This window comes from Sesamum indicum, linkage group LG8, assembly GCF_026168435.1.
Source record: "Sesamum indicum cultivar Baizhima isolate 11 linkage group LG8, ASM2616843v1, whole genome shotgun sequence".
In the NCBI taxonomy this organism is placed as follows: domain Eukaryota; kingdom Viridiplantae; phylum Streptophyta; class Magnoliopsida; order Lamiales; family Pedaliaceae; genus Sesamum; species Sesamum indicum.
Window position 1 is genome coordinate 20,559,350 of NC_142664.1, and position 15,067 is coordinate 20,574,416.

Here is a 15,067-nt window from a genome sequence, read left to right on the forward strand (position 1 = left end):
TTAAGTATTGTTATCAATAACTAGTGCTTACCTCTCAAGAGGGATTATTTGTTGGGATAATTATACGATTTTTATCTAGAGTTGATGTAATTATACGTAAATCTTATGTAGTTTGAGAAATTATATCTATTATTCTTGACGTCTGTTTTAAATCACTTAGTTAATCAATATTCAAGAAATTTATTTATATTAGCAAAAACGTTGAATGTAAATCTATATTTACTCCCAATTGACTTATTATTAATTTATTGGAGGTCAAACAAATTGTATTTTCTGACCAAACCATCCTTATATATTTTCACACGCTAATAAATGTGAGGAGATACATTTTCACTCTTATAAGGGTAGATCGGTTAGAAAGATTGTTTGACATGCTAAATCAGTAATAAGTTAATTGAGGGTAAATATGACCTTTTCTTTCGACTTTGTTGCCGATATTAACAAATTTTATAAATTTTGACTAATAGAAAAATCTATTTATTACATAGAAACAAATATTATAGTGACTAAATATAATTTTTTAAATTATAAATTATGGGAAGACGGTGTAACTATCCCATATTTATTTTTCTAACTTATATGTACGTATTAATTGATTGATTTCGTACAATTTCTGATCCACCATCAATTCCACAACTCACTTCTGGCATCCCTAATTATTAATATTTCGGAGCATTAATATGTTCAGTTTCATGATGAAAAAATATGGTACATTAATACAAGAAATTGTATTTTTCAGATTTAAATAAATGTACTATGATATTTTTGGCTACCCTAATTTCTGGTAAGAGGGCAGATAAGGTACACAACGTACTGAATCGAAATTAATATTTTTGGACCCAATTTCACTCATTACATTTTCAATTTCAACTCTATTTTTTACCCATTTTTTGACGTGACTATAAAAATATTGATTTTTCTTCATCAATATTATTTATCACAATTAAATAAAATATTTTTGATCAAATTATTTCTATATATCTTCAAACGTGCTAATGCATGTGTGAGGAGGTAATCTTCACCAATATAAATGTAGTTTGGTTAGAAATATTTTTTTGAGTTGCAATAAGTTAGTAATAAGTCAATCAAGAGTAAGTATGAATTTTCATTCAATTTTTTTTTTTTTTTGTTAACATCAATAAATTTTCATGAAAATTGACTAGCCGAAAGATCTATTTATTGGACGAAAACATATGTCATGATTACTAGACATAATTTTTCAAGCTGTAGGGGGTCTACATATAATCACACCAAAATCAGGGAAGGACGGTGTAATTATCATAAAAAAAATTATTTTCTGACCAACATACACCAACTTAAATATCAGGACAAAAATCAATAATATTTACCACAGTCAAACAAAATAATACCAAAAATTTAAATTTTGAACATAATAAATTAACATTAATTAGCATGATATTATTTATATATAGCTACAATATATAAATCATGATTTTTAAATATAACTAATATTTTAACAATAATCAATATACAATTATAATGAATTAATATTCATCACAATTTTTTATAATTTAATAAAAAGAACATGTGTATTTAATGGAGATGGTGCATTCTGAAAACTTTCAGGGTTTCTAGGGAACATTAATGATTGTTGGCCACTTTGACGTGACCAATTGGTTATGTATTGATGATGGTTTTGGAGTTCGAGACGTCATAAATTATGTACAAAGGCTTTTGTTTCAGATGAAAAGAAACTTCTAATATATATTTTTTAATTTTTTATGCTTTTCCTCTGTTGCTTTTTGGAGAATTAAATTATATTAATTGATAATGAGGATCAATAATTATTTAATATACCAAAGTTTATTAAGAAAATTAACATGGAATTATGATAATTAAGCTGCACAGTATTAATTAATTATATAAAGTGATTATTTGATATTTATAGTTTGGAAATTGAAGAAAGGTAGAAGCTGTGTTGGCATAGCCATATAGCATCATGGTGGCGTCAGAAAGATGTCACAAACGTTTTTTCTGAAAAATAATGTGTAAATTATCTGATTTTAATTTACCAAAATTAATGTTGAAATTAAATTTTGTACTTCAATTTGGTACGGGACCAAATCTGAAACTATTTTACTGTCGAGCTAAATTTATTTGAAATATCTTATAAGTTGTTATATTTTATAAGAGTTGCAAGAGTTTAAAAATATTTAATTTTATTTTGAAAGTATACTTTTAACGTGTTTGGATAAATAAGATATCAGAACTAATTGTGAGATGTTAGTATTTGACAATAAGTTAGTCATACTGTAATAATGATCGAGAAAACCATCCGCCTATTATAAATTAAAATTATATATAAACTAATAATTTTGCTTCGAGGGGAAAAAGGTCAATTATATGAAGGATAAATATGAATTAAAAAAATTATGATTTTATTTTTATTTATTGGATATTAAGATTAAAAGTTTATAAGATGTTTTCGAAAAAGTTGGTGAAGTTAATTTTTTCTTAATGATTACTATATGTTATGATTCGATATTTGTACGATTTTAATTACTTTAATTAAAAATTAGGCGTCAAAAAATTAAGAGATATGTAATGACTATTAAATTTTTATTTAATCGTTGCTATATCATATATGCACATTAATTATTATATTTATCGTTTTATAATGAAATAATTATATTTACACTTCTGATCTGTAATTTGTTTACACAAATCACCCCCATCTTTTGTATAATTATAGAACTATCACTGATAGCACAAAAATAGTAGTAGTTTGTGTAATGATACTAAAATTTTCAGGGATGTGTATGTAATTTTTCAAAAAAATAAGAGGCGGTTTGTGTAAGTGATATTAATATTTTGGTGAATGTATGTGTAATTATCTAAAAAATAAAAATAATTTATGTAAATAGACTATAGATTAAGGAGTGTACATGTAATTATCCTTTTATATTTTCACAATGGGGTCTATCTCCACCGAACTCCATTGATTTTATTATCTAATGATTATTAATGAATTAATTAATAATAAGACTAGTTAGGTGAATTATTTCAAAAAATTAGTATAATTATTGGTAATAAATATTTTTTTAATGAAACCCTCCAAATTTAAAATAAATTTAATACTTTCTTTTGAGCATATGTTATAGATATGATCTTGATATTCTGTTTTCAGTACATAAGAGTATATTAATTGCATATTGTACCCCAAAAAAATAATGGTAAGTTTTGGAAATTCAAAAGAAATTTTTTTATAATTTAAAGATAGAGAGGGAATATTATTAATAATAGTTAAAACTTAAAAACAACAGAACTACCTGTAAAAATAATAATAGACAATAATTATAAAAAAAGAAAGGGCAATCCGACTCTTTGAAAGTTTTTCACAATGGGTACAACATAATTAATACTAATTAAGAATTACATTAATTTCACTAAAACTCATTCTAATTAATTAAGTAGCCCTCAATAATGCAAACCGGTTAATTAAAAGGTTAAGTCTTGATCCCGATTGTTACAAGTTCTCTATCTCACGTGGGTTGGGAGACGCTCGGAAAATGGGGTACCCCTCGATTCCCTCCTCTTCAGTAATTTATTTTTTAGGGATGGACGTGAGTTTATGACAAGTTGTATCAGAACATGATCCTTTTGATGCCTAAAAGGAATTTGTGTCTGAGTATCAAATATAGGGCCAACCGAGGGAGAGCCTACACCGCTCAAGGACCTGCATCGATTGGATGTGGAAGAATATAACAAGTTCCTCATTTCATGTCGATTGAAAGAAGAGTCTTGTGAGTATTTATAAGGTGGGATATCGTTTCTTTTTTAATATGAACTTAGAGAAAAAGAAAGGCTTGGGGAGTGGGGGGTGGGGGGGGGGGGTGTTGTTTGACATTTTTGATAGCAATGAAGTCAATGAAGAATCAAAATTATTTGTCTTGGTACCATAAATTCAAAAAATCAAACAGTTGCAAGTGCACCAAAGATTCACATGTACTTGTAGACCATGTGCCCAAAAATAATAACTATCTTCTTACATATCCAAGAATTTGGGCTATTATTTACATATATTCATTGACAGAGTATATATTCATCTAATTCTGAGGGTTTGTCTCTCTAAATTAATATATATTTATACATATTAAATGTTGCAATATATATTTATATATGTAATCAGTGAGTACAGCTTTTATTTTGTGACATTCACATGGTGCAAGTTGATGGATGTCCCAAGAATGTCTAATTATTATAATTTGGTAAAAGAAGACTTTATAGGTTACATTTTCATGAATGATGATGATGAACCATGTGCTCAAAATTATCTCTCAGATTTGAAATTGGAAATTATATATAGAAATAGGGTTTGTTTGTGGGCAGTCTCTGTCTCAAGACTTTGACCCATGTCATATATATACCATAAATTATAATAAATTCTCTTGAGTTTTATTATAATTATAATTATTTTTTGTTATTTAAAAAATTCTAAATATTTTTTTAATAGTAATAATCGTCTAATTAGGAGGTATTTGCTAGATGATCGTTAATTCTAGGGACCTGTGTAATTTTTCAACAATCACTACCAAAAAAAAAAAAAAAACAAAAAGTATTAGTGACAAAAGAATCAGGTGACAATTTTAGTATTGTCACTAATATATAATATTTAGCGATAAAAATATTTATTCTGTCACAATAATAAATTTTATGATTTTAATAATTACTGTTATTTTCCAAAAAGTGTTGGTAGCAAGAATTAGTGACAAAAAATATACTCATAATTATCACTAAATACAATAAATAATAGTTATAACTATATTAGTTGTCACTATAGATATGTCGCTAATTGTATTTAGTAGCAATTTTATACAAAATATTTGTCACTAATAATTATAAAGTGACAACATAAAAGCTGTTGTCACTTAATATATATTTATAGTGATAACTTAAAAAGTATTACCTGATATTTTATTACTAATATTATATTTTGTTGTAGTGAATAATTTTTTTTTATAATTATGATAAATTTTAAAAAATTCACTATAATTTACCACATTTTATATTCTTCATTTAAATATTGTAAAATTGGATTTTATTGAAAATACAGAGCTGGTCGCTTTTATGTGGACATATTTTGACTTAATTGGAGTCCATTGCAATTTTGATTTGTAGTTATAGGTGTTTAGGTTTTTGGCCTTTAAGAAATAGAACTTGCGATTTAGTCCATTAATTTTGTGAATTATACAGTGTGAGAACATATTTTATCAGAAAGTTCTAAATCTATGGAAAATTGGCACGTGCAAATTATGATCCAATTTAAATTTAAGAACATGCACGATTTGTACGTGTGTTTTCGGTTCAAATTTCTAGCAAACAGTATCCTCAAATCAAGAAATTTACAAAAAAAAAAAAACAAAAAAAAAAAAGAATAGATGATCACTTGGCAAATTCCATTTCTACAAGGACCAAAACAACAAACATCTATAATTGAAGAACAACATTTGACTTGGGCTTCTATTATTACATTATAGAACTGGTTATTTATTTTGGTAGTAAATAATTCCTCAAGAATTCAGCCATAATATATATAGAGAGATAAAAAGTTTGTTTCATCATGTGGAAATGCACATGCTCACCATATGTCTTTTTTTCTTCTTTCATGAAATTAGTCACAAATCATTACAAAAACCTCAAGTGATATATATATATACACATATATATGTGTGTAAATGTGTGTAGGTATAGTGTGGCCACATGATATATGATAGAGGTTCTTATTCTGATGATATCTCAGTGGTTTAAAGAATTGGAAGCACTATCATCAATGCTTCTTTTTTTCTTTATTCCCTCTTCTTTTCATCCCACCCCCAACCCCCCTTTTTTTCTTTTTCTGAAATAGTAATTACATTTATGATCCATCAACATTTCGATAAATTAAATAATGTATTAATTTAAACAATACATTAATATGACCAAATACAATAAATATTTTTGTCATCTGAATTATGCCCGTTTTTACACTTTGCCATTGGAACTTTTTTTTGTCAACTTACTATCTCAACTCTACAAAATTTGCATTTTGCCACGTATATGATAGGTTTTTTGTTGATTTTTTCTATCGAAAAAACATCACATGTTATGCATACGTGAAAATATCACATCACATAATCGTTAAATATCACATGTGCACTGCATGTGATGTTTTTTCAACAAAACCTTGGTCGGAAAACAGCTACAAGTGGCAAAGTGCAAAATTTTGTAAAGTTGAGATGGTAAGTTGATACGAAAAAAGCTTATGTGCCAAGGTGTACAAACGTCGTAGTTTGGATGGTAAAATGTAATTAAACCCATTATAATAACTCACTTAAAGTGATATAAAATATACCTATACATCCGTTGGGATTCAAATCCATGATCTCAAACTTAATCACTAAAGTAAGACATTATTGGTCCCTTTTTTTTTTTCCTTTTTCTTTTTCGCTGAAAAAATAATTTTTTTTAATAAGTTTTGGGGGTTACATAAATATTATCATTACTGACAATTAATCAAACTATATATATATATACAAATAATTATAGTACTCATCACTATATTTTTTTATTCTTTCTTGATAGTAAATGCAAGTAAGTTGTTTATTTTCTTGTTCACTTTTCATATTTGCGCAACATCAAACCCTTTGGAACAAGGGGCTGAAATAAGTATTTGTAATTTTATTTTATTTTGCTATATTATATCATGATTATAATTAAATGGACACATTCAATATGAAAGGAAATTACAAGTAAATAAAATATATAGGAAAGAGTGAAACAAGAAATGAGATGACTGAATAATTCCTAAAATGCTCCAAGGACCTGTGGTCCAAATCAGTCACAAGAAGAAATATGGCATTTCGTTTTTGTTAATTACTATAGTTAAAAATAGAAAATTATAATAAATATTAATTAATTATTATTGCATAATAATTATTAATCATTGCTACTGCAAGCGAAACTAATAAGTAGCTACAACTAAAAATCATTGAATGTTTTTGTCATAAGTAAAATTTAAGTTTTTGCAATGATTTTATTTGGCTGCAATAAATAGTATTGATTTAACTTAATTTTTAAGTTTTAATAATTTATAGCATAGAAAAATCATATATTTTCCTGTAGTGAATGTTGTTGTGAAAATAATGGGAAAGAGCTAAAATAATTGTATTTACCATATAAAGAAAACATAAGTGTTTGCTACCAACGTTTAAACATCATGGTAAATCAATACTATCCATTACAATTAAATAAAATCGATACAAAAAAATTATATTTTGACTATAATTAATGAATATTTTCATGGTTTAATTGCAGCCAAAATATTTACAGCCTTGTTTGTAGGATTAACGGCTAATAGTCGTACACATGTATAAGTGAATTAGTATTAGCCATTACCATACATAATATTTGTTCCAGTAGGAGATGAATATATCTCTAACATAACCTCTCCTCTCAAAACTTTTTGAAACTAAAAATTGACTTAAGTCCCATAAGGTTACAAGTGAAGAGATTTTCAGTGCTTCTAACATGTATTTGTACTGCAGTCTGAGTTGGAAAAAAAATTATTTGAGAATATTTCATATGCAGAGAAGTAATATTTTTCGTTCCTTACCGACTCTTAGAGTTGGTATATTTTGCGTCTCATTAGTTATAAAATTTTTATTAAAAAATAAATATCATTTTTAGTTCTTTTATTAGATTCCATTAGCACTTGACTGTTATCCAAAGAGCTACGTGCTGAATTTTCCGACAAAGTACTAATGAAATGTAACAAAAAGACTAAGCATGAAAATTTCGTATAACTTATGAAATTATTAATAAAAATCTCGTAACTAATAAAACAAAAAACATAATGTTCCAAAAATAGGGGACGAAAACTGAAATTTTCGATTTGGTACAGCATGGCCACAATAGGGTCGTACATTAGGATATCTACCAAATCTATGGCATTAAATTGAAGGGTTCATTCCTTATGGCAACTTGAAAGTAGCTTTCACACATTGGCAACAATATTTTCTCTTGAGCATAAAAACTCCAAATTTGATTCCACAACTCATTGGGATATCAAATAATTGTGTTAATGGTTTCCTCAAATTGACAAGAAAATTGGACATGTTGATGTGGCATGTGTTTCATCAATTGTACCATATTATTGGTTATGTCTCAAAATCAATTACCATAACTACAAGGATGTACAATTTGCTATGCAATTCCACCTTTTCCATTGCTTGCTTCAAATATTCCTTTTCAATTGAAGAATTTGCACATGGGGTTTGATACTGAGAGGTGCTGATTTTGAACAAAAAGACATGAGAAAAGAAAGATATGAGGCATCGTGTGTTTTTGATCCGTTAATGTTTCAAGAAAAATTAATTATGAAATGTCAATTTTAGTATTTGAAAGTATTCGTTGCCATCAGCAAATCACTTCGTTATTCGCTGTCATTTTTCTTTTTTGATTTGATAAGACAAACTATTTGATATGTATCGATCACACGATGTATAAGCGAATGATAGTTACTCAAGTACAAGATTACCGGCCCTAGGTTACTATATATATGTACCTCAAAATTTGGTGTAAGATGTAATAAGTGTGTTGACCTAGAAAGAATTATATGTGCAAGTGTAGGTATTATGTTGTCTCCTAGGAATTACATCTATTTCACTACTATAAATTAAATATTAGCAATAAAAATTTAGTTTATTATATTAAGTAGTTTGTTGATTATATGTATTGAGTGATAAAAATGTTTATTTTGTCATAATAATAACTTTTTATTATTTTAATAAATGATAGAAAAATTATGAATTATTATAAATTATTAATCGTACATGTGTAGTAACAACTCAAATATATTTATTACTATATCTGTATTGTTACGAACACTATAAAAAAAAGAAAGAAAAACAAAAATCAAGTGAGAATTTTAATATTGTCACTAACTGTGCTTATTTAGTGATAATAACAAAATTATTTTATCACAATAATGAATTATATAATTTTATTTGTCATATTTTTTTTGTGAGAATTATTATTATTAAAAATTAGTAATTAACAGAAAGTTGTGACACAAAAACAATTAGTGACACATATAGTGACAAAAAATATTTATTGTCATTATATTTGTGTTGCCACTAATTGTTATAGTAATAACTATATATAACATTTTTATCACTAATAATTATACTATGATAAAAATTAAAATTATTGTCACTTAATATATATTTTTAGTGACAAAGTTTAAACTTATCACTTGATATTATCTCACCAATACCATATTTTCTGTAGCGAGTTGGCACTTTTTATCAGTAATGAGAACTTAAACAATATTTTTTTGTTAATAATAAGTTTTGAATATTGTATTGTTGCAAAATTAAAATTATAATCACTTATTATATATATATATGTTTAGTGATAATATTTTTTAGTAATTATTTCCTTTTTTTATTGTAGTGTTAGAATTTTTTAATAATTCTTCCTTTCTTATACCTACTAGCTATACCTATATCCCACTTGATTATCTTTTCCTTCACTTTGATTTTTTTAAGCTGTTATTATATGATTACATTAATATCTTAATAAGTTAAGTAATATATTAGTTCAATCAATGTATAATATAAAATATATTATTTAATTTTTATATAAATGACATATATATTTAACTTTATATATATCACTTAACTTTAATAAAATATAATATTTAATTTTTATTTATGTATATAAATATATTATTTTCTAACAAAAAAAATAATTATGAAAGAAAAAGGTCAGGGGTATTTTAGTAAAATTCAAATTAGTTCACAATTCAATTCTAAAAATTATAAAATCGAGCCACTTAAATCCTATAGCTCCAAATAAAAGAGGTCTGGGAGTGCATTATTTGGACTTCTCATAATATGCAATTAATTGGTATAAAAAAATAAATAATATGCAATTAATTAGCAGAATTATGATCCCACCCACCATAACAAAATTCCTCAAAGCAACGAAAGAAATAGAGTCGAATTAATTAACAATTAAAATTTCTACTCTATATTATTTTAATAAAAGATATTTACTCGCTAATGAATTTAACAATGAAACTTTACTTACTAATGAATTTATCAACGAATTATTAAATAAATATATATATATATTAAATAATGCAAATTAGCAACGAGAAGTTTACTTGTTAATTAGTTCGACGCTGATTTTAGCATTAATTTTTTTCATAACTGTTGAGTCATTTTCTTGTTGCTTGGAGCTCTCTCTGGCAAAATATATCAGAAACTAGCAAAGATCGATGGTCGAATCTTCTTTAATCAAAGTAGTTTAAGTATCATTTTCAGCTGTAATTGTGTGAAAAGTAAAGCATGCAAATGGTGACAAAATAGACTAATTAATGGAAACAAAATTGCAGCTAATTATTAATTAGGTATGTCATCATGATCTGCATGATTCGTGCGTCTGGTGATGGAAAAATTGACTGCCTAGATATCCACGTTAAGTCGCTATCCATTATTAATGAGGCCTAGTTTAATTAGCAAAGTTAAAATTCAATACGTAACGTAGTACCATTGATTAATTAGACACACATATTAGATATTAGTAATTGACGTATATTGATTGTTGATAATTGTAATTTATAATGTGACTATAATCGATAATTAAAAAAGATGTTACTGTCGATTGGTCTCAAACTGCAGAAATTAATTTATGAATTATGAAATAATTAGTCACACCGACATCAATTTCCAGTCATGAAATTGTCATGTAATCAATTTAATACTTATTTTGCTTTCACTTACAAGACAATTTTGGATAATAATTGTGGAAAACCATAATGTTCTTCAAATACTTAGTCATGACAATAACAAAAACGTACAAACAACAAATAATAATAATCAGAACATGTTTATTTTTATTAAGAAATTAATATTGAATGATTATCCACTTTATCAATTAAAATTTTTAGATGATGTGATTGTTTAATATACACGATATATATCAGAGTCGGGTCAGGCAAGATATCATGTGTGCGAATCTCATTACCAATCATTTTGCGTGCAGAATTTGCACGTGAAGGGTCGTGTTTAAAATTAATATTAAATAAGTCACCTTTTTAACCACGTTGTATAAATATATATATATATATATATATAAGAGTAAATTACAACAACATTCCCTGAAGTTTGGCATAATTATAAATATCCCTTTGTTTGAAAAATTATAAATACCCTTCTGACGTTTGGTAAAATTATGTAATCATTAGATGGAGGTACGAAATTGTCAAGTTTGCCCTTACTGTAATTTTTTATTTTTATTTTTTTAAATAAAAAATTTATAAAAAATCGAACGGAATGGATGAAATTTTTTTAAAAATTATCTACTTAGTTCATAAAAAAAATATTTTTTTAAAAATTAAATAAAATTATAATTTTTAATCCACAAGCGCATTTTGGTCAGTTCACCATAAAAAATAGATGAAAACCTAACAGATTGGGCTAATTGTTAAGACGGACGTTAAAATCAGGAGGGTATTGATAATTTTCAAACAACAAGAGGGTACTTGTAATTATGTCAAACTTTAGGGAAGGTCGTTGTAATTTATTCTAAATATAATTTATTCGATGACATAGGAAAAACATTTGCATGACGCAGTATCAAAATTTAATCAAATAAATTAATTTTTTCCCCAATTGTTTCATTAACTCCGGCTTAGGGTTGTTCAAAGCATGCAATGAGTAGTTCTTCCAATTTCTTGAAGGCATGAAATTGTGGATCGATCATGACATGACGATATCGATCTTTCTCATCTTCCAACAAAACATGTAGGGTTCTTGACGAGGTTTTCGGTCCTACAGATAATTTCTCTATCAATATTGTTGCTAAAAAATTCACAGTTTTCTAGTAACATTATGAGGTCCACAAGCTTTAATGATAACAAACATTTTTCATTAAAAAGAAAAAAGAAAAAAATGGTGAAAATAATGAAGACAACAATGTCTGAAAAAGCATTAAAGTATATGTAATAAAAAGACGGGTAAAAATCTTGAAAATTGAAAATTTTTACTGCCTTTGCAAGAATCCACACATATTTTACATGGGTTGGATAGGTCTGATCTAACTCGATTCGATCTGATAACCAAAGCGTGATCTGTTTATGGCGGAGACGTGGCAAAATCTCTACTGCCCTTGCAAAAATCTACATATATTTTACTGGGTTGGATGGGTTTGTCCTAACTTAGTCCGATACGTGGCAAGATCTCTACTGCCCTTGCAAGATAAGAATTTCGTATTAGGCATTTGGATAGCCTTGACCAGACCAATAACTTGAAACTTGGTCTGTTGTTGGAGGGATACATAACATGATCTTATTAGCTATAAATTATGAATACCTCCTTTCACTTTAACATTAGGGTATAGTATAATGTTGGGCATTTGACTTTCAACATTAGGCCCGCTATCTCTATCTTTCATTAATAGATTTCAATGTCAAAATTTTACTGCTGACAGCAATCTCGACCCTATGAACTTATTTAATCTCACGTTATTTTCAGCGAATCAACTTCATACCAACCGATTTGACTTAATTGGACTGGAGTGCGACCCTGATCTCGACTAAAATACGTGCACACTGCATACGTGTTTAAAATCCACGTAATAATTAAGGATGTAAATAATTTGCGAAATTCTGGAAAACTTACCATAATTATCCTCTTCATTTTATGGTAAAAGACATATGCATTTGTCATTATTTTGAGTAAACAAGAATTTCATATTCTATACATTAAAAGATATGAAAGTGCAGAATATTTAAGCATTTGATATAAATGTACAAGGTAGCAATGGAATGTTAATTTGACCATCTCGTCCTACTACATCAAAATCAATTAGTTGCTATTAATCACAAGAAGTTGAGATTTGATTTTAGTGAATTGTGGGCAATAGAAAATGGAGACATGACCGCTTTCATTTGTCTTATTTTAGCTTAAGATGAGCATAATTATCCCTAGTTAGAAAAAATAAGGGCATGTTTTTAATAATTGAACCTACTTTTCTAATTTTAACTTTGAAAATAAGGATTTAACCCAATATATTCACTTTTGACTTATACTTAACTTTGTAATTTCCACCAAAAAAAAAAGTTCACTTTTAGGAGGGTGCTTTTCTTAGTTAGCTTTTGCTTTTCTCGTAATTTCATGATTTGATTTTTTTTATTATTATTATTGACAATATTCACAGCGTGCAAATTTTGAAAAATTCAATGATTAATTATTATTTTTTTTACTAATTAATGCTAATACGGAAAAATCTCGAAACTCATATAATGTAAATAAAATAAAACATTTCCTGTTTTTACTAATAATATTTTGTTTTTGTCAAAATTATTAGACTAATAAAATTATTTGAAAAATCACAAGGTCATATATATATATATATATATATATAGAGAGAGAGAGAGAGAGAGAGAGAGAGAGAGAGAGAGAGAGAGGTAGGTCATAGGCATTGGCTTTAAATTTGGTACGTAGAATGGAATGGAGCAGTAGGTAGGTATTTGGGTTTATAGTTGAGTGCATTAAGACGTGAGAAAGGTGGAGAGTTTCACGAATGTCAACCTGCTTTTTCCCACTATTATTTATTATATTTTACCTATACCCTTACTTCATTAATTACTGCTTTTACTACTCTCTACATATATATATATATATAGCTTAATTTCTTTATAATTAGATATACAAGTGATGGTCTAAATGTAATAAATGATCTCGGTTTCATAATGGATGAATTACAATGCTGGGTTTCATCTATTTTTTGCGGTAAATTGATCAAAATGCACTTGTGTATTAAAAATTATAAATTTATTTATATTTTAAAATTTTCTGATGAATAAAATAATACTGTAAGGACAAAGTTGATAATTTCATACATCCCTCCAAAAATTACATAATTTTATCAAATAATAAGGGGTATTTATAATTTTTCAAATAATGAAAAAATATTCGTAATTATGACAAAACTCAACGAAAGTCGTTTGTAATTTACCCTTTTATAAATGTCACTAAATCATATGTGACATGTACATGTCCATCAACGTTGCTGGATTAGGCTTCACATTACATGCAAATCACACCAAATAATACGCCGTGTACCTGCTCATTATGCTAACAAAATGTTCATATATATATATATATATATATATAGGGGTAAATCTATTTTTATGATAGTCTAAGTCTACTTTAACGTTAATATTTTTTTGATCTGTATCTCATGTGAATATCCATTTTAATTTAAAATTATCGATATATTTAATTAATTTTTAATATTAAATACATAGAATAGTGTGAAAATTAAATCAAATTAGCATTAAACCCGTTCAAGTATATGGCCTGATATATATATATATATATATATATATATATACACGTCAAATTCATTAATTTATATTGTATAAGTGTATAATTAAAAAAAAGTGATCAATCATATAACAAGTGTATTATATTTAATAATCCGTGATCGATTTACCTTATTAGGTAATTCTATTATTTATTTATATACATGGAGAGTGTGCCACGTATTACTAGTGATTGCGAAAATCAAGAGTAGAAATGGAGATATTAGCAAGCGGAAGGAAGAGTTTGGTGTCTACAATTGTTTGGGCTGTTGGGCTTCCCCTCGGATATTGAATGGGCTCAAGCCCATCTTCAAAGTAAACTAATTGATCCAACCCATAATTTGAATTGGCCCATCAACGTTGAATTGGAACGAGCGGCTATGTAAAAACTGGAGGGCAAACTCAAATGTCGTTTTCACATAATGTTTTAAAAAAATATATTTTGTACTATTTAAAGATATATATATTTTAATTAAATAAATAAAAGTACAGTAAAAAGAATAGAAGAAAGTTATGAGAAATTATTGAGAGAAAATATTAAAAAAAATTATGTAAAATTTTCATTTTAATCTTTATTTAGCATTCTATATTTTTTTATTATGCATTCTGTGTAATTTATTTATAAAGATATCCTAATACTTTTATAATTATAAAAAGATAAATAATATATATATGTACTAATTGCAAATGAGG